At 44.2% G+C, this 23,846-nt stretch overlaps 1 long non-coding RNA gene across 1 annotated transcript in view; it reads right to left on the bottom strand.

Annotated features, from left to right (window-relative positions):
• Positions 1-630: 630 nt before the first annotated feature.
• LOC120399597 overlaps positions 631-23,846 on the bottom strand; it is a 36,550-nt gene continuing 13,334 nt past the window's right edge. Inside the window, exon 3 of the long non-coding RNA XR_005595246.1 lies at positions 631-1,298. This is a non-coding gene — a long non-coding RNA (uncharacterized LOC120399597). The remainder of the gene's footprint in view (positions 1,299-23,846) is intronic.

Here is a 23,846-nt window from a genome sequence, read left to right as displayed (position 1 = left end):
ACTGGATTACCCTTGCCCACATTTGTTGACCGCTTCAGAGAATCCTAATAGATTGGGGAGGCATCATTTCCCTTTACAAAAGCCATGTTGGCTCTTCCTCAACAAATCCTGTTCATCTGTGTGTCTGAATATTCTGTTCTTAACTATAGTTTCAATCAATTTGTCTGATACTGAAGTTAGATTTACTGGCCAGTAATTGCCAGGATGACCTCTGGAGCTTTTTAAAAAAATTGGCATCACATTAGCTATCCTCCAGTCACCTGGTAGAGAAGCTGATTTAAGCAATGGGTTTAAGCGGTAGGTTTATTCTGAATGTTTTGCCTAGTTCTGCTCAATGTAGGGTCCCACAAACTAAAGAGAGAAAAGCATTTTTAATTTAATTTTTCCATTTACAATATTGCAGCCTCAGAAAAAAGAGTAAGCATGTGACTGTAAACTGGGGCTGAGCAAAAGTCAAACAGTACAGCAACAGGCAAGAATGTCTGTTTATCATGGGAGAATCTTCATAAATACATATCAAAACAAGATAACATAATAAGCAAAAAGAGTAAAAAGCATACTTCTCTGGCCTGGGGAATCCACCCTCAGAGCCAGGGTAAGGGAACCTTGCTTTTCCCTGAAAATTCTCCTCTGCTGAACCCATTCAATATCCCATCTTCTTCTTTTTCTGAGGATTTATGGTCTGATATGCCTTAATTCTGATGTCTTCCAGGATTCTCCATCTTTCTTCCACACTAGTAAATTTAACATTCCCACCATCTCGTCTCACTCACTCACTAGATTTCTTAATTCCCCAAACTATGCCTTCCTGAAATCTATTATCCTTGCACTGCTGCATCCTGTGAACTTATTCTTTACTATGCTAAATTCAAAAAGCTCATGGCCACTGGTACCCTATTACCTTTCTCACATGGGTGCTGTAAGGCTGAATGCATTAATGCTTGCCAAGAGATTGGAGAGGCTCCGATGGAAAGCACTACAGAAGTGCAAATATTACTGTGTTCTTTATCAATGCCTCCTTATGGGTAAGTAGAAGATCCAGGATGGCTTCCCCACTGGTTGAATTCTCTATTGTCAAGATCACAAAGGGGTTGTCGTCTTTATAATTTAGGAACCTTTTCAATATGTATTTAGCTTTATCTGTTAACCAGTAGATTAGAAGATGCACTAAAATCCCTGAAGAAAATGATGTCCTGTGGTTTCAAGTACCTCCGGGGGTAGTGCAGGTGAATTAATTTTTGTTCTCTCTCCTCCAGTGCTGTTGCTGCCATGGCAATAGAAGTAAAGGATCAACTGGCCTATAAATGGAAAAACTGTTAAAAGAAGCTTATGGCCTCATGACCTAAGCTAACAGCATCACAATTACCCACCTGCCTTTGATCATAATTGAGTTTCCTTTTCCTTTCCCACCTCTTCTGTCTTGTCTGTGTTTGGTCAGGGAAATTTACTTGTCTTGCCTGCAGCTGTTAGTTTTGTCTTCACAATTTGCCTTAAGAGGCAACACATAATAGCTGCATTGCCCCAGGAGATAACCAGAGAGGAAATTGTGACCCTAAGGGTATGTCTGCTGGAGCAGGAGGTGTAATTCCCAACTCAGGTTGACATACCCATACTAGCTCTGATTGAGCTTGAATACTAAAAATAGGCACATAGTCATGGCAGTGCAATGGGATGAGCTAACTGCCTGAGTAGGTACATAGTTTTCTGATGGGATTGTACTCAGGTAAGTAGCCCATCCTGCTGCTCATGCTGGGGTGCCTGCACTTCTATTTTCAGCACGCTGGTTCAATCAGAGCTAGCACGGGTATGTCTATCTGAGTGGAAATTACACCTCTAGTTCCAGTGTAGCCATCATAAGAACGGCCGTACCGGGTCAGACCAAAGGTCCATCTAGCCCAGTATCTGTCTACCGACAGTGGCCAATGCCAGGTGCCCCAGAGGGAGTGAACCTAACAGGCAATGATCAAGTGATCTCTCTCCTGCCATCCATCTCCATCCTCTGACGAACAGAGGCTAGGGACACCATTCTTACCCATCCTAGCTAATAGCCATTTATGGACTTAGCCACCATGAATTTATCCAGTCCCCTTTTAAACATTGTTATAGTCCTAACCTTCACAACCTCCTCAGGTAAGGAGTTCCACAAGTTGACTGTGCGCTGCGTGAAGAACTTCCTTTTATTTGTTTTAAACCTGCTGCCTATTAATTTCATTTGGTGACCCCTAGTTCTTGTATTATGGGAATAAGTAAATAACTTTTCCTTATCCACTTTCTCAACATCACTCATGATTTTATATACCTCTATCATATCCCCCCTTAGCCTTCTCTTTTCCAAGCTGAAGAGTCCTAGCCTCTTTAATCTTTCCTCGTATGGGACCCTCTCTAAACCCCTAATCATTTTAGTTGCCCTTTTCTGAACCTTTTCTAGTGCTAGAATATCTTTTTTGAGGTGAGGAGACCACATCTGTACACAGTATTCGAGATGTGGGCGTACCATAGATTTATATAAGGGCAATAATATATTCTCAGTCTTATTCTCTATCCCCTTTTTAATGATTCCTAACATCCTGTTTGCTTTTTTGACCACCTCTGCACACTGTGTGGACATCTTCAGAGAACTATCCACGATGACTCCAAGATCTTTTTCCTGACTCGTTGTAGCTAAATTAGCCCCCATCATGTTGTATGTATAGTTGGGGTTATTTTTTCCAATGTGCATTACTTTACATTTATCCACATTAAATTTCATTTGCCATTTTGTTACCCAATCACTTAGTTTTGTGAGATCTTTTTGAAGTTCTTCACAATCTGCTTTGGTCTTAACTATCTTGAGCAGTTTAGTATCATCTGCAAACTTTGCCACCTCACTGTTTACCCCTTTCTCCAGATCATTTATGAATAAATTGAATAGGATTGGTCCTAGGACTGACCCTTGGGGAACACCACTAGTTACTCCTCTCCATTCGGAGAATTTACCATTAATTCCTACCCTTTGTTCCCTGTCCTTTAACCAGTTCTCAATCCATGAAAGGACCTTCCCTTTTATCCCATGACAGCTTAATTTACATAAGAGCCTTTGGTGAGGGACCTTGTCAAAGGCTTTCTGGAAATCTAAGTACACTATCTCCACTGGATCCCCCTTGTCCACATGTTTGTTGACCCCTTCAAAGAACTCTAATAGATTAGTAAGACACGATTTCCCTTTACAGAAACCATGTTGACTATTGCTCAACAGTTTATGTTTTCCTATGTGTCTGACAATTTTATTCTTAACTATTGTTTCAACTAATTTGCGCGGTACCGACGTTAGACTTACCGGTCTGTAATCACAGTTCTCTCCCTAATTGCCCCTGTGTTCTGGGGATGAAGCCATTGGCTACTGGTCTATATTGGTAGCAATTAACTTCCCCCTCTATGCCAGTTCCACATACTGGGGAGGAGGGTAAAGTCAAGACTCGCCCTCTCCCCACCCACCTGCATGGGAGCAGTAGCAGCAGTCCCATAGAGGCTGCTTCCCCCCATTCCATTCTGGAATTTGCCATGCATGTGGGACAGGAACAATCTTGCCTTTAGTGTGTAGGCTGAAAATACTTAGGCCTGGTCTACACTAGGCGTTTAAATCGGTTTTACGAGCGTAAAACCGATTTAACGCCACAACCGTCCACACTAGGAGACACCTTATATCGATTTTAATGGCTCTTTAAATCGGTTTCTGTACTCCTGCCCGACGAGAGGAGTAGCGCTAATATCGGTATTAACATATCGGAATAGGGTTAGTGTGGCCGCAATCGACGGTATTGGCCTCCGGGAGCTATCCCACAGTGCACCACTGACCGCTCTGGACAGCATTCTCAACTCGGATGCACTGGCCAGGTAGACAGGAAAAGCCCCGCGAACTTTTGAAATTCATTTCCTGCTTCGACAGCGTGGAGAGCTCATCATCACAGGTGACCACGCACAGCTCATCAGCACAGTTAACAATGCAGTCTCCTGAGAATCGAAAAAGAGCCCCAGCATGGACCGCTCGGGAGGTACTGGATCTGATCGCTATATGGGGAGAGGATTCAGTGCTAACAGAACTGCGTTCCAAAAGACGAAATGAAAAAGTATTTGAAAGAATTTCTAAGGCTATGACTGCTAAAGGCCACAGCAGGGACTCCGTGCAGTGCAGAGTGAAAGTTAAGGAGCTCAGACAAGCCTACCAGAAAACCAAAGAAGCAAATGGAAGGTCCGGGGCAGGTCGAAAAACATGCCGCTTCTATGATGAGCTGCATGCAATTTTAGGGGGCTGCGCCACAAGTACCCCACCCCTGACCGTGGATTCCGAGGTGGGGGTTGTAATCTCTGCCATGTCTGAGGATTATGCAGACGGGGAAGATGAAGAGGAAGAAGAAGAGGAAGACCTCGCAGAGAGCACACAGCACTCCGTGACCCCCAGCAGCCAGGAGCTTTTTATCACCCTGACGGAATTACCCTGCTCCCAGCCCTCACAAGCAACTATTGCAGAGAATGATGCCCTGGAAGGGAGCTCTGGTGAGTGTACCTTTGCAAATAGCAAACAGTGTTTTTTAAGCAAGCCTTTTTTAATGATTGATTTGCCCTGAGGACTTGGGATGCATTCGCAGACAGTATAGTTACTTAGAAAAGTTTGTTAACATGTCCGGGGATTGAGAGGAAATCCTCCAGGGACATCTCGATGAAGCGCTCCTGTAGGTACTCCAGAAGCCTTTGCAGAAGGTTTCTGGGCAAGGCATCCTTGTTCCGCCCACCATGGTAGGACACTTTACCATGCCATGCATGTAGCAAGTAATCAGGTATCATTGCGTGGCAAAGCATCGCAGCGTATGGTCCCAGGGACTGCTGGCATTCAAGAAGCATCCGCTCTTTATCTTGTTCTGTTATCCTCAGCAAAGTGATATCGTTCAGGATAACCTGGTTAAAAATCAGGAATTTAAGTAAGGGGGGTGGCCATTTTTCTACTGGGTTCGTGGAATGCAGCAGCTTAAAAAAAACACTTTCCTGCACGTAGCGAGCGGGGAGGGAGGGTGAAATGCCGATGATCTTTTCTGTTTGGTCACCGGCGGCGATCTTCCCAAGCTACCGGACAAGCAGTGGGTGGGGGAGGAAGGTTGTTGATTAGCAGGAGCTAGCGTGGTATTAGCCATGCGTTGGGGGAGGGTAAATCACTGAGACAGTGGCTTACCATGGCCGCATGCAAGCTGAATCCTGATGCCTGGACCTGTGTCTGTGAGATCTGTAACCCCAGAGATGCAAGCAGTCACTATTAAGATGAAAAATGCGACCTTGTAGGGAAATCACATGTGCTATGTAAGGTGAATAGTGCTTTTCACTGTGAAAGAGTATAACCATTGTTCTGTAAAATGTATCTTTCTAAATATTTATCTCCCTCATGCAGCTGCAAATTTTTCAAGCGTCCCTCCTCCTTCCCAAAGGCTATCAAATTTAAGGAGGAGGAAATATAAGTAGCGAGTTGAGATTTTCTCGGATATTATGGAAGTTACACGCAATGAAAGAGCTCATCTGAATGAGTGGAAGGATGTGGTTTCAAATTACAGGAAAGAGGCCAGTGAACGTGAGGACAGGAGGGATGAACGTGAGGACAGGAGGGACAACCGAGATGAGAGGTGGCGGCAGGAAGACCGGCAGGAAAATCAGCGGTGGCGGCAGGAAGATCAGCGGTGGCGGGATGCAACTCTGGGGCTGCTGCGTGATCAAACTGACATGCTCCGGCGTCTTGTGGAGCTTCAGGAACGGCAGCAGGATCACAGAGTGCCGCTGCAGCCCCTGTATAACCACCCTCCCCTCACCATGTTCCTTAGCCTCCTCACCCAGACGTGTAAGAACGCGTGGGGGGAGGCTCCGTGCACCCGCCCACTCCACCCCGTGGACAGCCCAACCAGAAGGATGCCGTTACTCTGAATTTTTTTTTAATGGCCTTCTCCATCCCTCCTTTCCTCCTCCCAAAGCACACCCTTACTTCTCTCCCTCTTTTTATAATGAAAAATAAAGAATTCATGCTTTTAAATGAGAGTGACTTTATTTGCATAAGTAAGCTGTACTCGAAGGGGAGGGGAGTTGCTTACAGGGACTGAGTCAATCAAGGGGTTGGGTGTTCATCAACAAACACAGCAGTCACACTGTACCCTGGCCATTGATGAAGCTCGTTTTCAAAGCGTCTCTGATGCACTGCTTCCTGGTGTGCTCTTCTAATCTCCCTGGTGTCTGGCTGCGCGTAATCAGCGGCCAGGTGATTTGCCTCAGCCTCCCACCCTGCCATAAAGGTCTCCCCCTTACTCTCACAGAGATTGTGGAGAATACAGCAAGCAGCAATAACATAGGGGACATTGGTTTGGCTGAGGTCTGAGCGAGTCAGTAATGTGCGCCAGCGAGCCTTTAAACGGCCAAATGCACATTCCACCACCATTCTGCACTTGCTCAGCCTGTAATTGAACAGATCCTGACCACTGTCCAGGCTGCCTGTGTATGGCTTCATGAGCCATGGCATCAAGGGGTAGGCTGGGTCCCCCAGGATAACGACAGGCATTTCAACATCCCCAACTGTTATTTTCTGGTCTGGGAAGTAAGTCCCTTGCTGCAGCCGTTTAAACAGAGTAGTGCTTCTGAATACGCGAGCGTCATGAACCCTCCCTGGCCATCCCGCGTGGATGTTTGTGAAACGTCCCTTGTGATCCACCAGTGCTTGCAGCACCATTGAAAAGTACCCCTTCCGGTTTACGTACTGGGTGCCCTGGTGCTGCGGTGCCAAGATAGGGATATGGGTTCCATCTATCGCCCCCCCACAGTTAGGGAATCCCATTGCAGCAAAGCCATCCACTATGGCCTGCACGTTTCCCAGAGTCACAACCTTTCGTAGCAGCAGCTTAGTGATTGCTTTGGCTACTTGCATCACAGCAGCCCCCACAGTAGATTTTCCAACTCCAAATTGATTCCCGACTGACCGGTAGCTGTCTGGCGTTGCAAGCTTCCACAGGGCTATCGCCACTCGCTTCTCTACTGTGAGGGCTGCTCTCATCTTGGTATTATGGCGTTTCAGGGCAGGGGCAAGCAAGTCACAAAGTTCCATGAAAGTGCCCTTACGCATGCGAAAGTTTCGCAGCCACTGGGAATCGTCCCACACCTGCAACACAATGCGGTCCCACCAGTCAGTGCTTGTTTCCCGGGCCCAAAATCGGCGTTCAATGGATAGAATCTGCCCCATTACCATCAGGATCTCCAAAGCGCCGGGGCCCGCGGTTTGAGATAATTCTGTGTCCACGTCCTCATCACTGTCATCGCCGCGCTGCCGTATCCGCCTCTTACTCGCCTCGGTTCGAAGGTCCTGGTTCAGCATATACTGCACGAGAGTGCGCGAGGTGTTTAAAACATCCACGATTGCGGTATGGAGCTGAGCAGGGTCCATGCTTGCTGTGCTATGGCGTCTGCACGGTTCACCAAGCAAAAAGGGCGCGAAACGGTTGTCTGCCGCTGTCAGGGAGGGAGGGAGGGGTGAGGCTGTACCCAGAACCACCCGCGAAAATGATTTTTGCCCCATCAGGCACTGGGATCTCAACCCGGAAATGCCAAGGGGCGGGGGAGGCTGCGGGAACTATGGGATAGCTACGGAGTAGCTACCCACAGTGCAACGCTCCAGAAATCGACGCTAGCCTCGGACCGTGGACGCACACCACCGATTTAATGTGTTTAGTGTGGCCACGCACACTCGATTTTATAAAATCTGTTTTACAAAACCGGTTTATGCAAATTCGGAATAGTCCCGTAGTGTAGACGTACCCTTAGTTGCAATCAGTTAATATTTCCAATCACTTATAAAGAAAGAAATTCCTGCACAGTTGTATTCCTGCACCATTAGTAAAATGGATTTACATCGCGTGTGGGGTTATGAAGGAGTTCACCTTTGACAATGAACAAAGGACCTTGAAGTCTGTATCCAGCTAACCACAGGAAGCACAAAAATACCAGCTATTTAATCCTTAAGCCATGACAGTTCTCTGAGGCAGATGCCCACTGTCATTGCTCCTTTGTTTTCCATTCCTGTAATGGGCTGGCTTTCCCCTTTAAGGGTTAGAGGCCTGGAGCCAGCCAGCCTAGTTACTAAGCAGCCAAACCTGAGTGGGGACCAGGAGATTCCTCTATAAGAGCTGCAGGGAGGCTTAGGGAGTGATAACTAAAGGAAGCTGTAGCAGAGACTTTAGAAGAGCTGCTGTGAGCAGGAGTTTATATGTGTCTCCTGCAAGAACCTGGACTGGGTTTGGCCTGAAACCCAGATCCAGAGGGCTGCTAAAGGCTGAGGGCCAGGGAGAGCAGACTCCCTGTGAGTATAAAAGACTCCAACCAGAGAGGTTGAAGAAGGCTGAGGGCCAAGAAGAGCAGTGTGTGTGTGTGTGTGTGTGTGTGTGTGTGTGTGTGTGTGAGAGAGAGAGAGAGAGCGCGCCACTCGGCCGGCACCGGGGCCAGAGCCACAGGTCCCGAGCTGAGCTGGGTTGGAGCCGCTCAGCTGGGACCAGCCCGAGCCGGGGGTGCTTGGCTGGGACCGGGCTGGGGCACTCAGCTGGGGCCAGGGGGAGCCGCTCAGGTGGAGCCGGACTGGGCCGCATGCGCCGTCCCGCCCCGCCTGGCTTACCTGCCTGCTGCTTGTTTCAGGCTTCCCGTGAACATTTGATTTGCAGGAAGCAGGGGAAGGGGAGGAGAAGGAGGGCGGAGAATTCAGGGGAGAGGGGGAGGTGAGCTGGGGCTGGGGGCCGGGTGGACAACTGCCCGAGCCTTTGTTAAATTTAAAAGCTTTTTAGAACTGGTTGTCCTGGAACAACCGGTTCTAAAAAGGCTTCTAAATTTAACAACCGGTTCTTGTGAACCGGTGCGAACCGGCTGGAGCTCACCACTGCTCAGCACTGCAACATCCAAGTTCCTTTGTGGATCCCACCTTAGATCTCCAGTGTTATTGTTCCTTAACTTATGCTTGGCACTAGAAGGATTAGCACTGCTCCCACCTTCAGCTCACTTCCCAAGTCTCTTAAAGGGAAAATGCAGACGAAAAAAATGGGCTAATTAGTTTTTTTCCTTGTTATTCCTTTTGTACCAAGAAAGCCCAATTGGATTGGAGGGGTTGTTTTTGTTTGGGCGGGGGGCATGTTTTTAACATGAGAAATTTCGGAAATTTGGAGAACTCAAAAATTGAAGAACGAATGAAATGATGCATCACAAAAGCAAAGGACAGGAAAGCGGAACAGTTTAGGGGAAGGGATTTCTAAGCACATTGCTTTTAGTTATTGTATTGTATCGTATTTAACTACAATTTCTAATTAACATTTTGGAGAAAGTAGTATTTGTTAAAGAGTCAATTAACGTGGAAGAGCTAACAACATAAATCCTCTGAGATACCTAACGTGTCCTCCAGCAAAATGAGAGAGGTAAGCAGAACCTCAAACTTCTTTTATACCATAAAGGAACAAAAAAGGTCACACACCCAGTGTTTTAAAAAGTTCTTTGCAGTATACCTTGAAGGGATTATTATACATCAAAACTGCCTTCATGGCTTTCATTTGGTCTTACATGAACTAGAGCCTACAGGAAATCCCAGCATTCTTCAGGATATCTGGTAGCCTCTTTGGGGCTTCTGAGAAGTACCATATATACCTGATTTGGTTTTTCATTGGACCCCAGGTGCCTAGGACAATATTTTTCATTATAGTAATTAATCAGGATGACTTCCATCTTCTTTCTTTCTCTTTGCTTCCTTTCAGTGCTTGCTTCTTTGTCACAAGTTCAACTGCTGTTCTTCCAGCAAACTGCTTCCTGAGTCTCATCCTTCTATTTTATCAAGGATGGAATACCTATTGTGCACACCAAAATTAAATAGCTCCATAGACACTTCCACCTCCGTAGTGCTCCCTTAGTGTCACATGCCTCCACCTTCCCTCATATTCCACCTCTCTCTCTGAGGACCCCATTCAGCAAGGTACTTACACAAGTGAGTGATTCCACTGAAGTCAGTGGGACTGCTCCTGTTCTTAAACTTCTGCAGGTACTTACGTACCTTGCTGAACTGGGGGCTAAACCAATAAGTGAGCACTCAACAATCAGAAGCAAAGGGCAACGGTGGAGAAATTGTGTGTGATTATCTGAGTGCTGGAGGGGCACAAGGTTAGGAAAAAAGTAGGAAGACCTGCATAAAGGTATTCATCCATTTTAAATTAAATCTAAGCGGTCAACAGGCCCAGGCTGATAGGGTGGCAATAGATGACTGAAGGCTATCCAAATCAAGGCATTGCACATATCCCTAACACTTTATTTTTAGCTCCTATATTTACATAGCAATCTGACATCAGGACCCTTCTCTGATTTATAAAAGCAATACAGTTAATGCTGAATTTAGTGTTTTAGATGTTAAACACCTTTCAGATATTAATTAATAGCAAGCCACCTGTCTCCTGGTATAGAACCCAGAGAGGAAGAAGAGCCCCTGGCCAATATATTGTGACCTGCTTAGTCTCCATTAGCTTAAGTACTAACTGAGTTGCCTGTAGGTACCAGCAGAAAACACAGCGAGTATTTTTAGAAATTATTTTTGAACGCATAAAAATTCAGAATGCTTTCAGCTGACACTTTGTCATGTAGTGTCCTAATAGATTTTCTTTGGCTTCCTTTACTATTTATCCACTAGATGGTACCCTAGCCTTATCTTTTCCACTTTACCAGTTGCACCAGGGCACTGTCTATTGTGATCAATGATCCATTTCAAGAATCCTCTAGCTCACTTTCTTAGTGTCAGATTCTACTGTCAGGGAAATATTTACACTTAATTTACAACATTCAGTGGATGTCAGCATTTAAGCGGGGAGGTACAACTTCTAAAAATTCCTCCCTATCTGAAACCTGTATGCCCCCTTCTCAGATCCACCTTTGGAAAAGGTTAATAGATCCTTCAGAAATATACAGCCGGTGTAACCAATATGGATCCCTGCTTCTGGGGCTACATGAAAGCATGTTCTGCTTGTTCATTATTCCTTGTTCTGGAAGCAAAATACAAAACAGCTTCTTCAAGCATATTCATTAATCATTAAATTAAGATCCTTCTAATGTGGCACAGCATTTTCTGTATCGTGTTTAGCCTTTAACTGAAAGGCCAGATACCCAGTAGAAAATCTAACACAACCCTGGACAATATTTTCCAAATATATAATCAAAAGTAAGACAAATATTATGTAATTCCTTCATTGAGCTCTCCTGTGACTCTTCTAAAAGGGATCAGGATGATCATGAACTTAAGCACCTTTTGAGTAAACCCGTTTCCTTGACCTAGCTTTCCTACAAATACACAGAAAAGAAAAAGAAAGAAATATATATTTTATATACACATCATAATCTTGGTAGGTGTTCAACTACCATAGTGATGGGAACCATATACCAATATAGATAAATACCATCCCCAAGATTTTAGAAAGTAGGAAACATTAATGATTGCGATATTTTGTGGTGTGTGGCATGCACTTAGTTGAAGTAAAAGCATGTCACACAGCTGCTTTTTATTTTTCTGTGTGTGCTCCAATCTCTGCCCTAGCACTGCCACCTGGCAGGAGGGCACAGACAGCAGCAGGTGACTGCCAGATCTTTCACTTTAATGATATGCACTTGAGGTACCACAAATGCTGCAGCTCTCTCCAGTTAGCTTCATAAACATTTTCTATTTTTATATCTATCCCTTTCCATAAAATCCACTCCAAGACAGATCCACCAATCCCTGCTAGGGACTGCAGATGTCTCCCCAAAAGCCTCATGATCAAGAGATTTAAAGGCAGCTCACAGATCTCAGATACTGAAGACAAAGGAACTCAGGCACCACACTGATAGGCATAGTATTAAAACCTAGATAGATAAGATCTCAGAGAGTCAGCATGGACAACTGATTTTCACCCTGCATCACGAGGAGATCCTCAACAACGTAGCTAGCACAGTTAGCGATACTCAGGCTTGAAACCAGATTGAATGGAGTCAAGGATATTTCCAGAGCTGTCTCACAAACTTCTCACCCTATTTTCCTAGAAAAAAGGAGATTGAATAGAAACCTAACTGGAAAGATTCTTTGTGTGGATCTGATAGTACTTGTACACTTTAGATTATTTTTACACAGAAACTGAAAATGCTTCCGTAGTGTCTGCATCCCTTTTGTGTGATACACAGTTGTTAAGAGAACACTTAGAGTTATTACAGTGCTCATTCCATACTGCCTTTGCCATTTTTATATTATACGATGGGGAATGAAGCTCACTTATGCAACACAAAAGCCCTTCAGAGTTCTAACTAGTATAATATGGCTCGTGTAATATGATTTCATAGCATGTGCTTTGAGTGAATAATATATGTAATATATGTAAATAAATTCATAATAGAATTTAAACTTGTGATTGGGTCAATTTGCACAGATCTAGGCCAGATAGAAAGGAAATGTATTGGAAGGTTATGTACGTCTTTCTGCATTCACCAGCAGCAAAGCATGGTTAAATATTGCAGACTTATGCTAATAGTGTTTAAGTGCTATCTAGATTTGTATCACACCGAATTAAACTCTAACTATGACTTTTCTGTGCTTAGGGAAACTGATGCTTGTAGTTACATCTGTTAGCCTTTAAAGGATCCCTACCTGCTTTTCTGCTTATGTTTCCCTGACCCATTCACTCCGTGTTGCTACCCTGGGCTAAATCACAAGCACTGTCCCGCTGCATTCCTACATGCCATCATGATGACTAGGATTAGAGGGGGAATTGCAGTCAATTACAAAAAGCCTTCATCAATTGTCAAAATTCAAATACTAACGTGTATTAACAGAGAATGCATGATGTCGTGGTGTGGTGTACCTTTTTTATTGGCATGTATTTGAGGTGGCTGTGCTATTCACAAGTGTCGAAGCAACTAAATTAACTGTAAAAAGAATGAGTCCTTGTGGCACCTTAGAGACTAACACATTTATTTGGACATAAGCTTTCGTGGGCTAAAACCCACTTCATCGGATGCAACTGTAACTGCTTAGGAGAAATATCCAGGCATTATTGCTGAACATTCAGTGCAAACCTCTGCTCAGTGTCTAGTGGCAGTCAAACATCTCCCCCCCCCCCCAACCCCCCACACAAAAAAACAAAAAAACCTCTTAGGGTTTTTAAAGAATGGAATAAAAAATACTGAACATGTAATGCCATTATAGAAATCAATGATATGTTCTCATGTGGAGTACTGTGTTCAGTTCAAAAAGGATACAGCAGAGGCAGGAAGCAAAATGAGTGGCGGTATGAGAGGGAATCAAAAGATGGTTTGGAAACAAAAGGAAATGAAGACTGGACACGATAGGTGTATGAAAAATAATATAATATAACATAATTATAATTAATTGGGTGCTCATATTTATCCTTTGTGATAAAACAAGAACAAGAGATCATTCAATCATTTAAGGCAATACATTTAATACTGATAAGAGGAGATACTTTTTAAAAAAAGATATAATGTAATAACCTTATGGTAACAAAATATCTTTATTAATATTCTGGATGATGGGATGAATTGCACCCTCACCAAGTTTGCAGATTACACTAAACTGGGAGGAGTGGTAGATACACTGGAGGGTAAGGATAGGTCCAGAGCAGGGGTCGGCAAACTACGGCACGCGTGCCAAAAGTGGCATGCGAGACGATTTTTCATGGCACGCGGGGCGGGCTGAGCTGCTCAGCCCGCCGCCGCTCTGGGGTTCCCGCTGCTGGCCCCTTGCCAGCCGGGGTCCCACTCAGCACCCGCTGCTGGCCTGGGGGAAGGAACCCCAGGCTGGCAGTGGTTTGAGACCCCAGCTGGCAGGAGCCGGTGGTGGAAACCCCAGAGCGGTGGCAGGCTGAGCTGCTCAGCCCACTGCAGCTCTAGGGCAGGGGTGGCTCTAGGTATTTGGCCGCCCCAAGCACGGCAGGCAGGCTGCCTTCGGCGGCTTGCCTGCAGGAGGTCCCCGGTCCCACGGATTCGGCGGCAGCCTGCGGGAGGTCCCCTGAAGCTGCGGTACCAGCAGACCCTCCGCAGGCATGCTGCCGAAGGCAACCTGCCTGCCGCCCTCGTGGCGACTGGCAGAGCGCCCCCCGTGGCTTGCCGCCCCAGGTACGCGCTTAGCGTGCTGGTGCCTGGAGCCACCCCTGCTCTGGGGTTCCTGCTGCTGGCCCCTTGCCAGCCGGGGTCCCACCCAGCACCCACTGCTGGCCTGGGGGAAGGAACCCCAGGCTGGTAGTGGGCTGAGACCCCAGCTGGCGGGAGCTGGTGGTGGAAACCCCAGAGCTCTGGCGGTCAGCCCCCGCTGCTCTGGGGTTCTGGCTGCTGGCCCTTTACCAGCAGGGGTCCCCGCAGCCCCATTCACCTTGCTTCCAGTTGAAGTTCCAGCGCAGGCCCCCTGCCAGACAGGGTCCAGGCCTCCAGCCCTGCTCAGCCCTACCAGCCGCCAGCTCCACTCGCCTCAGCTGCGGATCAGGGGTTCCAGCTGCTGACCTCCTGCCAGTTGGTTATCAACTTATAACTCAGAAGCCTGTGTGCAGCTTAAAGTATCTAAATAGGTGCCACCAGACACTGGAAAATTCAGCAAGGAAAAGCAAGGGCAAGGATCACACTAAACTAATAAGATCTGAATTTTAATTTAATTTTAAATAAAGCTTCTGAAACATTTTGAAAACCTTGTTTACTTTAGATATAACAGTAGTTTGGTTATATATTATAGACTTATAGAGAGACCATCTAAAAAACGTTCACATGTATTACCGGCACTCGAAGCCTTAAATTAGAGTGTATACATGAAGACTCGGCACACTGCTGCTGAAAGGTTGCCGACCCCTGGTCCAGAGTGACCTAGACAAATTGGAGGATTGGGCCAAAAGAAATCTGATGAGGTTCAACAAGGACAAGTACAGAGTCCTGCACTTAGGAAGGAAGAATCCCATGCACCGCTACAGGCTAGGAACCAACTGGCTAAGCAGCAGTTCTGCAGAAAAGGACCTGGGGATTACAGTGGACGAGAAGCTGGATAGGAGTCAGCAGAGTGCCCTTGTTGCCAAGAAGGCCAATGGTATATTGGGCTGTATTAGTAGGAGATTGCCAGCAGATCAAGGGAAGTGATTATTCCCCTCTATTTGGCATGGTGAGGCCACACCTGGAGTATTGTGCCCAGTTTTGGTCCCCCCACTACAGAAGGGATGTGGACAAATTGGAGAGAGTCCAACAGAGGTAATGAAAATGATTAGGGGGCTGGGGCACATGACTTACGAGAAGAGACTGAGGGAACTGGGGTTATTTAGTCTGCAGAAGAGAAGGGGAGGGATTTGATAGCAGCCTTCAACTACCTGAAGAGGGGTCCAAAGAGGATGGAGCTAGGCTGTTCTCAGTGGTGGCAGATGACAGAACAAGAAGCAATGGTCTCAAGTTGCAGTGGGGGAGGTCTAGGTTGGATATTAGGAGGGTGGTGAAGCACTGGAATGGGTTACCTAAGGAGGTGGTGGAATCTCCATCCTTAGAGGTTTTTAAGGCCCGGCTTGATAAATGATTTGGTTGGTGTTGGTCCTGCTTTGAGCAGGGGATTGGACTAGATGACCTCCTGAGGTCTCTTCCAACCCTAATATTCTATGATTCTATACAATTTAGACTAAATTCTTAAAAGCAGCAAAGAATCCTGTGGCACCTTATAGACTAACAGACGTTTTGCAGCATGAGCTTTCGTGGGTGAATACCCACTTCGTTGCACCCACGAAAGCTCATGCTGCAAAACGTCTGTTAGTCTATAAGGTGCCACAGGATTCTTTGCTGCTTTTACAGAACCAGACTAACACGGCTACCCCTCTGATACTAAATTCTTAGTACAATTCAAAAGAGGATATTTTAGAGTGTTTAGATTCTAAATCTGGATCTAAATCTTGTGGTTTGAGCTCCATAGATCTACCATATCTATATCTGACAATATAGTAGGCTAGTTGAAAATGGCTTTAACATATTAAAAAGATTACTATGTTAACATCATTTTCAACTAGTCCATTAGATTGTGAGTAACCTGGATTAGATGTAATATGTCTGAAATCATATGCTATGGCAAATCTTTTAAACTCTTGAGTGATGATGGACCTCAATTTCACATCATGACTGTATTGGGAATGCCATGCCTCGCAAACATTGATTTACTTTTATTAATGACTTGTTTGGCACATGTGTTTTCTAGTATGGATATTTCAGGAATAATGAAAAAAATAATCAAGAACTATAACATATGTAATCTACCAAAGTCTTCCATTTTTAAAACAGATATTTATTACATGGAAAAGTGCCCTCTTTATTATGTGTTAATATTTGTTTCATCCACTTTGCTGTATTGTGCACCAGGCACATGATTACAAATTACACACCTAATGTGTTGTCACATAATAGCTAAGTCTGAGAAAACAGTGGCATTTAAAAAAAAACTGTCACATGGGGCAGCAGCAGCTGTTAAGGGTCAAGGGCTCATCTATGCATAGAGTTATTCAGGAATAGCAGTTCTAGTTTAAATTCACACCCTACCTTAATCCTAATTAACTTTGCAGTGTAGACAAGCCCTAAGAGATAGTCCACACTGGGGATTTTGCACCAGTGTAGTAGCTACACTGATGTGACTTCACCAGCCCAACCCCTATTATAGATGTGCTGTAGCAGTGTAAAAAGTGACTCATGCTGGCACAATGTATCAACACTAGTAGGTTACATCAGTATAGCTATAGTGGGGCAAGACTCCTTATCTAAGACAAGCCCAACATGAATTCTGTGAGGCAATTTAAATATTCCAGGATATTTTATTGTCAAGGCAGGTCAATCACATTGTAATTTATTCTAATTAGCACTGTTAAATTCTTCCCGTGCAGCCAGCTGCTAGATTCTTCCCCTGCAGCTGTGTTATATTAAAAAAAAGTACAAAAATCTTTTCTGCTTTATGAAAATTTAAAATAAAATTATTTCTAAACTGGTCTTTACAGTCAGAAGCTCCAGTCACTGATCATTAGAATGAAGGACAAACAGTCTAGCACAGTGGTGGGCACTCTGTAGCCCATCAGAGTAATCTGCTGGCGGGCCGCAAGACAGTTTGTTTACATAGACTGTCCACAGGCACAGCCGCCCACAGTTCCCAGTGGCCATGGTTTGCCGTTCCCGGCCAATGGAAGCTGCGGGAAATGGCGCAGGCCACAGGGACGTGCTGGCCACTGCTTCCCACAGCTCCCATTGACTGGGAACAGCAAACTACAGCCACTGGGAGCTGCAGACGGTCGTGCCTGCGGATGGTCAATGTAAACAAACTGTCTCGTGGCCCACCAGTGGATTACCCTGATGGGCCACGTGCGGCCTGAACGCTGCAGGTTGCCCACCACTGCTGTAGCATCTACGCCAGCTGGATTTTAGAAAGTAAAATCTGATCCCTGGAACCTAAAATAATTAAATAATGCCAACTCCCATTGCAGTGAATAATCCCCCTGCAACCAGACTGCAGCAATGTGCACATCACACCATGATGTGACTATTGGATTCTTGCAGTCTGAGTGCTATTCCACCCATTTTAGGTACTTACGTGCCACCACCCTCCCACCAGATTATCTGAGCACCTCACACTATTTAATATATTTTCCCTCACAACACCTCCCAGGTAGTAGGAAGTATTGTTATCCTCATTTCACAGATGGGTGGAATGAAGCACTGAGGCGCAGATCCTCAAAAGGTATTTAGGATTGAAATCTCTGGAAGTTAGGAGCCTAAATACTTTTGAGGATCTGGCCCAGAGTGACTAAGGGACTTAGGCCAGGTCTACACTAAAAAGTTAGGTTGACCCAGCTACGTAGTTAAGTCAACCTAACCCTGGGTGTAGACCTAGCTACCTCCTCTCTGGGAGGGGAATTAATTACAGCAACAGAAGAATCCTTCCCATCACTGTAGTGAGAGTCTACACTGAAACACCACAGCAGCACAACTCGGCACTTTTAGCCCAGTGATGTGAGCTCTCAGTTGGGATGTGGGAGACCCACTCTGTCTGATATGGAAAAGGGATTTGAACTTTGGTTTCCTCCCAGAGGAGGGCCTGAACCACAGGACTATAGAGTCATTCTTGCTCTCTCTCTGGCCCATGAATCAAATTTCTGAAGCTATTGAGTAGAGCTGGTTGAAATTTTGCCATCAAAACTTTTTTTAAAAAAAACCCTAAAAATGGCTTTTTTATCAAAATGAAAAATGCTCCCTGAAAATGTTTGGAAGAGGAAGAGAGAGGTATTATGAGGAGGAAGAGAGGTGTGGGAATGGTCGGAAAGGTCTCCTTTACACTTGTGACACTAGTTCTTGCTGTGACTGGACCCAAGAGAGTTTCTATGCGGTACCAGCATGGCATGAAATGTTGGCACTTCAAAGGTGACACACCTGCTACTTCGTGCAGCCCTGGAGAGCTGCATCTGAGAGACATACATAGAGCTCTCCCTCCAGAGCTTCTGCAAGACCACTGCCTACATTCTGTAAGAGCTCTCTGAGAAGCCCCGGGAAACAAGGAGATCCCTGAGGACCCCTGTGGCTGCAGGTGAGGCCAGGGCTGCTGGGCAAGCTGAGGGGGAGCAACAAGATACCCTATGAGGATATTTTGCCCATTGAGCATGGACCAGCAGAGAAGCAATTAACTGATCAGGTCCTGAAGCTTAAAGGAAGGGGTTCACAATCCAGATCAGTTCAGAAACAGAGATGAGGTTCAAACTTACTTTTATGCTATAAGAGCTACTTTGTCCCTTTCACTATTTACTAATCGTCAGCTACATAGTGACATGCTAACTCTCCTTTGGGATAACAACCATATAGATTTTTCTGACAAAACAATGAAATGAAAAAAATTATTGATTTGACAGGAACTCCAAGATATCAAATCCAGATACAGATGCAAAATTTTGCTGGCAAAAACCACAGTTTGACAGAAACTCAGACAACTCCATCAATAGTGAGTGACATGATTGTACATCCAGAGGGAGTGTACAAAGTAATAAACAGCTTTTTGGGGGTTTTGAGGAAATGCCCCATGAGAAACACAGGTGATAAAATTGTACTGGATTTTCAAACTAGACTCTAAACTTGAATGTGCATGGAAACCAATTAATTGTGAATCTGACTATTTTATTTGCAAGCACAAATATTTGCTTGTCTGTTCAAATGAGTGTGCATGTGAAATTTGCCTATGGAAATTTGCGAGCCAGTTTGAAAATGTGGCATAATGGCAATAAGGATTTTCATGTAATTTATGAATAAATAGTTGAACCTTCTGGACTGTGATTAGCTGAAGTCCTTATCTTGTTGAAAACTTGTAAAACATGTACATGATAGATCCATTATTATTAATCATAGTATTGTTATAATTTACTGTTTACCCTCTACAAGAACTCATATGCCCCAATCAAGATCAAGTCCAGTGAACAGGCAATGTAGGAGCATAATATAGAAAACAGCCCCCGCCCCAAAGAGCTTAGAATCCAGGGGCTCAATTATGAGTAGCCTTACACACCTATGAAAGATAGTTAGGGGCAATAAAATCCCACCCCTCTTCATCTCCTGTGTGGGCTATCTGCATCACCAGTCAACACTGGGAAGGGAGAGCAGCCTCCATTGGGTCACGATTCTCCATCCTGAGCAGGTGGGCATGCAGTGGCTGAGCAGGAGCTCCATCCCACCAACACTCCAGTCAGTGCAACTGAGCTAGAGCATAGGGACATATCATATGACGTGAGTCAGGTGTAAGGCTGGTTTAGATTATTTCCCTCTTGGAACAAGCAGGGAACCAAGGGCCAGTTTTGATCTCTGTGTCCTAATCTGTTCCAGGCTACTCCTGGGGCAGTGCCATTATGTGCTGTTAGCATAGAACATAGCTGAGGAAGGGGGCAGCCATAGGAACACAAGATTACCTAGATCTGAGAAGTATAGGCATCGTATTTTTATTTTATTTTTAAATATCTTAGGTGAACAAGACATTAATCAACCACCAACAGACAACTTGTCTAGCAATTAATATTGCTAGAGGTTAACAGGTCAGAAATCTGCCTTTCAAAAATGGTCCCTAAATATGGATTTAACACAAGCCTCCGACAATTCTAACATAGCTATAACTACTGGGAAAACAAATATATATTTACAAAAATGCCTGACTGTTTACATAGTTGTCTGAAGTGGCTTGGAAGTGGAGATTCTTCAAATAAGGTGATGCTGGTTATGGGTTACTCATGGTGAAGATATGACAGAGCCAACATAGAGTAGAAAATCATACTGGAACAATGCTGATTTTGTTGTACCAAATAAATGGTTTTCACAGCTAAAACATTTTTTGTGTATAAAAATAAATATCTATTTTAAAATGTATTGTCATTAATAAGCATTTATAAACCCCTGTATAGTATTATGTACCTGGCACTTTACTAAAAAGAGAGAAAGACCTGGCCCCCATCCCAGAGAGCTCAAGATCTAGCACTTACAAGAGACAAGGGAGGGTGTGGAGAGATCACTGGGGAGGAAACTAATATAGGGCCCTGGTTTCTGAGCATCTGAGGTTGGACTTCTGGAATGGGCTAAATCCTCACTGAGAGAGAAATGTGTGGCCTCGAACCCAGCATCTTGTATTCTAATCCATTAATAAGCTTTTAGGCCCAGATGCTCAAAGAGGTTTAGGTGCTTAACTCCCATTGTTTTCAACGGACGTTAGGCACCCAATCCCATTGAGGATTTGGGCCTTAGATCCAGGTTCTGCAAAGCACTTCAGCATATAGTTACGTCCCATTGACTTCAATGGAACTTCACGTCATTCCTTGATAGTGTGCCTAACATGTAATATAGTGGGTAAACAGCTGAATCTCCAGACTTCTTTTGATCTGGTGTTTGTTGCAAACATGTCTTCTTTGGGTAATGTGTTTGTTCAACAGAAGTTTTGAGCACAGGCAGCTATTAATTGTTATTTCAGTTTCTCTCCACAGAAGTTTGGTAGAATTCATGGTAGATGAAGTTTTTTACCTGCAAGAATGCCTTAAAATGTAGGGGGATCAGAAGAGTACTAATAAAATGCCATTTTTTATTTTATGTTTAGGAGGGAGCAGTGGGCTGGTGGATAGGGCCCTAGACTAGGAATCAGGATACCAGGGTTGTGTTCCCTGCTTGGCCACAGACCTACTATGTGATCTTAGGCAAGTTATGCTGCCTATCTTTCCTCTCACATATTTTGTCTGACTTGTTTATTTAGACAGTAAGTGTTTGGGGCAGGGACTCGTTCTCCCTATGTATTTGTACTCTGGCTAGCACCTGATTTTTGGTTGGGGCCCCCAGATGGCTAAAGTAACACAAAGCAACTAGAAAACTATGCAACAGATTATACGTGAATAGATCAGAGATAGAATATGCAGTAGGTAATTAAAGTAAACTAGAGGTAAAATTGTGTACAAGATCACTTGTAATAGGAATACTCCTGACCCCAGTATACTACTAGACTTAGGGTTAAAATGTGTCATTTAGTGTCAGCTTGTGTTGGGGGGATGACCCCCATGCGCACTTTCACAATTCCTCCCCCGTGGGAAGGGGAATACCCTGTCTTCCCCGTTCCTTAGCACTGTACAACACGCCCCCTTCCCAGTGTGTCCAACCCTCTGGCTTTTTTTTTTTTATTAGAGAAAAAGGTGAGTAGGATGCTGAAAAATAGTTTGATCTATAGAATTCCCTCCCAACAATTTTCTGAATTAGTAGAAGTCAATCATGGTCCTTGGGTCTAGCCAGTAACAAATGAATCTAAACGGTGTCATTAGATGGATGGCAACAAGCAAATAAATGCCTTTATATGTCGAACACTTTCCTATTGCTACTGTTGTGCAATGTAACATTTATATATAGTAACTGGAAGATTAGCAATCGAGTGTTGTTCTCTACCCTGGAGAGTGGGAAAACGACAATTCATGAAGCACGCAGATGGCTTTTCATCTGTAGGGAAAAATCAAGCAACTCTCTTTGCACCAGCCTCTGATGCTGCTAATGCTCATAATTACTATATGTTTTCATAACAACATATTAAGTTTTTGCCCATTTGAGTGTTTCCATTAGATTTTGTTTACATCCTAAAAAAACCTTAGTCCTTGGCCACACTTCCTGAAGTTTCCTTTACATTTTTAGTTACAACTGGACTGACTGATTTTAAAGCTAAATGTATTTCTTCTACTGAATAGCATCTAATTGCTGCACAACCAGAGGACCCAACTCTTTAAATTTATACAACAGGTGTAGTGCTTACTGTAATCAGACTGCAATAGGACACCTGACAAAAGAAAGCATGTCCCTGCCCTCGTAGGAAGTGGGCCCAAAGGTTGCAGCAGTGGGCCCAAAGATTGTGTTTGTATGAAAAAGTCTTCTCCGAACTTCCACTTGTTGGTGTCTAGACTAGTTTGTTTAGAAAAAGAAATTAAAAATTGAAAATCGTTTCTCCTTTCTGGGGACATCTAAACAGAGGATGAATTCAAGTCCTTTTCCTTAGACCGTCAAGAAACAGCCGATAGAATAACAGACTTACTTTATGCACAAATAAGCAAAGTCTCAAGAGAAATGCAAACCCAGGAGCTTACATATGAAAGTGGCAGGAATGCACAGAAAGACAATGTTTCAACCCATCAGTCTTGATAAAGGCCCAGATGTGTAGAAATGTCAGCTTTATGTGTGTTCCAGCCACTCTCAATCAATCTACTTTCCTATGTGGGTTACTTGAGTGCATCTTCCCCAAAGCCTTTAAGGCTCTAAATCTTGTGCCCAGAGTGATGCCATTATTTTCATGATAGAATTGATCCAGGCAGCCATCAACATTCATTTTCATGGTACCAGACTGGTGGGATTGTACTTTTCAGCTCAGTGGTTCTGCAAATATTCATTGTAGTTGAGATGTATTAAATAGTGCAGTGGGCTTGATTCTCTTTTACTTGATATCAACAAATCTATATTACTAGGTTGTTGTAGGGTTTTTACACATTATTCATTTGATATAATTTATTGCTTAAAAGCAGAAGACAACCTATAACTATAAATATAACTAATTATAAGTCTCAAATAGGGTTTTTACGATGATGTGGATTGGGCAGACAGACTATATTGATCATTACATACATTTAGTTATTAAAAGTGATGTAGCACTTGGGCAAGGTTCACTGCTGTGCTACTTCAATTTTGCATCAGCATAACAATGAAGTTATTCCCAGTGGTGAACCAGGTCCCCTGTCTAAGGGCCATGGGATGCCTTAACATCCAGATCCAAACCCAAACTTTCCCAGAGTTCATAGGAGTTCAGATCTGGGCCCATCACTAGTTAAAATGAAATTTCTTTTCCCAGCATTTTCTCAGTCAGCAATATGCTAGATGGCACTTTAACATTATGGTATTATTTGATTGGGAAGCCACCATTTTAGATGGCAGGGAAGTATCATCAGGTGTCTACTTCAAACACCTGTTGGTATTCAAGATGATTTTCGGACCGTACTGTATTTGAGATAAGTGGTATAGACTGGGACAGGAAGATACTAGTAAGAGTAAAAGGGAACGTCTATAATGCAGCCAGATATGCTCAAAGTAACACTCGTAAACAAAAAAAAAATGAGAGAGTGTAGACTCAGATGGCTTGGGTATGTAAAGCGCAGTCCTGAGACCTATGAGGGTAAGAGAATCCAACAAATCTAGAATGAAAGGGAAAGACAGAGAAAACAATCAAAGAAGAAATGGTGGGATGTCATAAAGGAAGACATGTTACCATTTGT

This window comes from Mauremys reevesii, linkage group 2 (assembly GCF_016161935.1).
Source record: "Mauremys reevesii isolate NIE-2019 linkage group 2, ASM1616193v1, whole genome shotgun sequence".
Lineage (NCBI taxonomy): Eukaryota > Metazoa > Chordata > Testudines > Geoemydidae > Mauremys > Mauremys reevesii.
The sequence above is the reverse complement of the archived record's forward strand: the minus strand, read 5'-3'. Positions and strand labels throughout refer to the sequence as shown.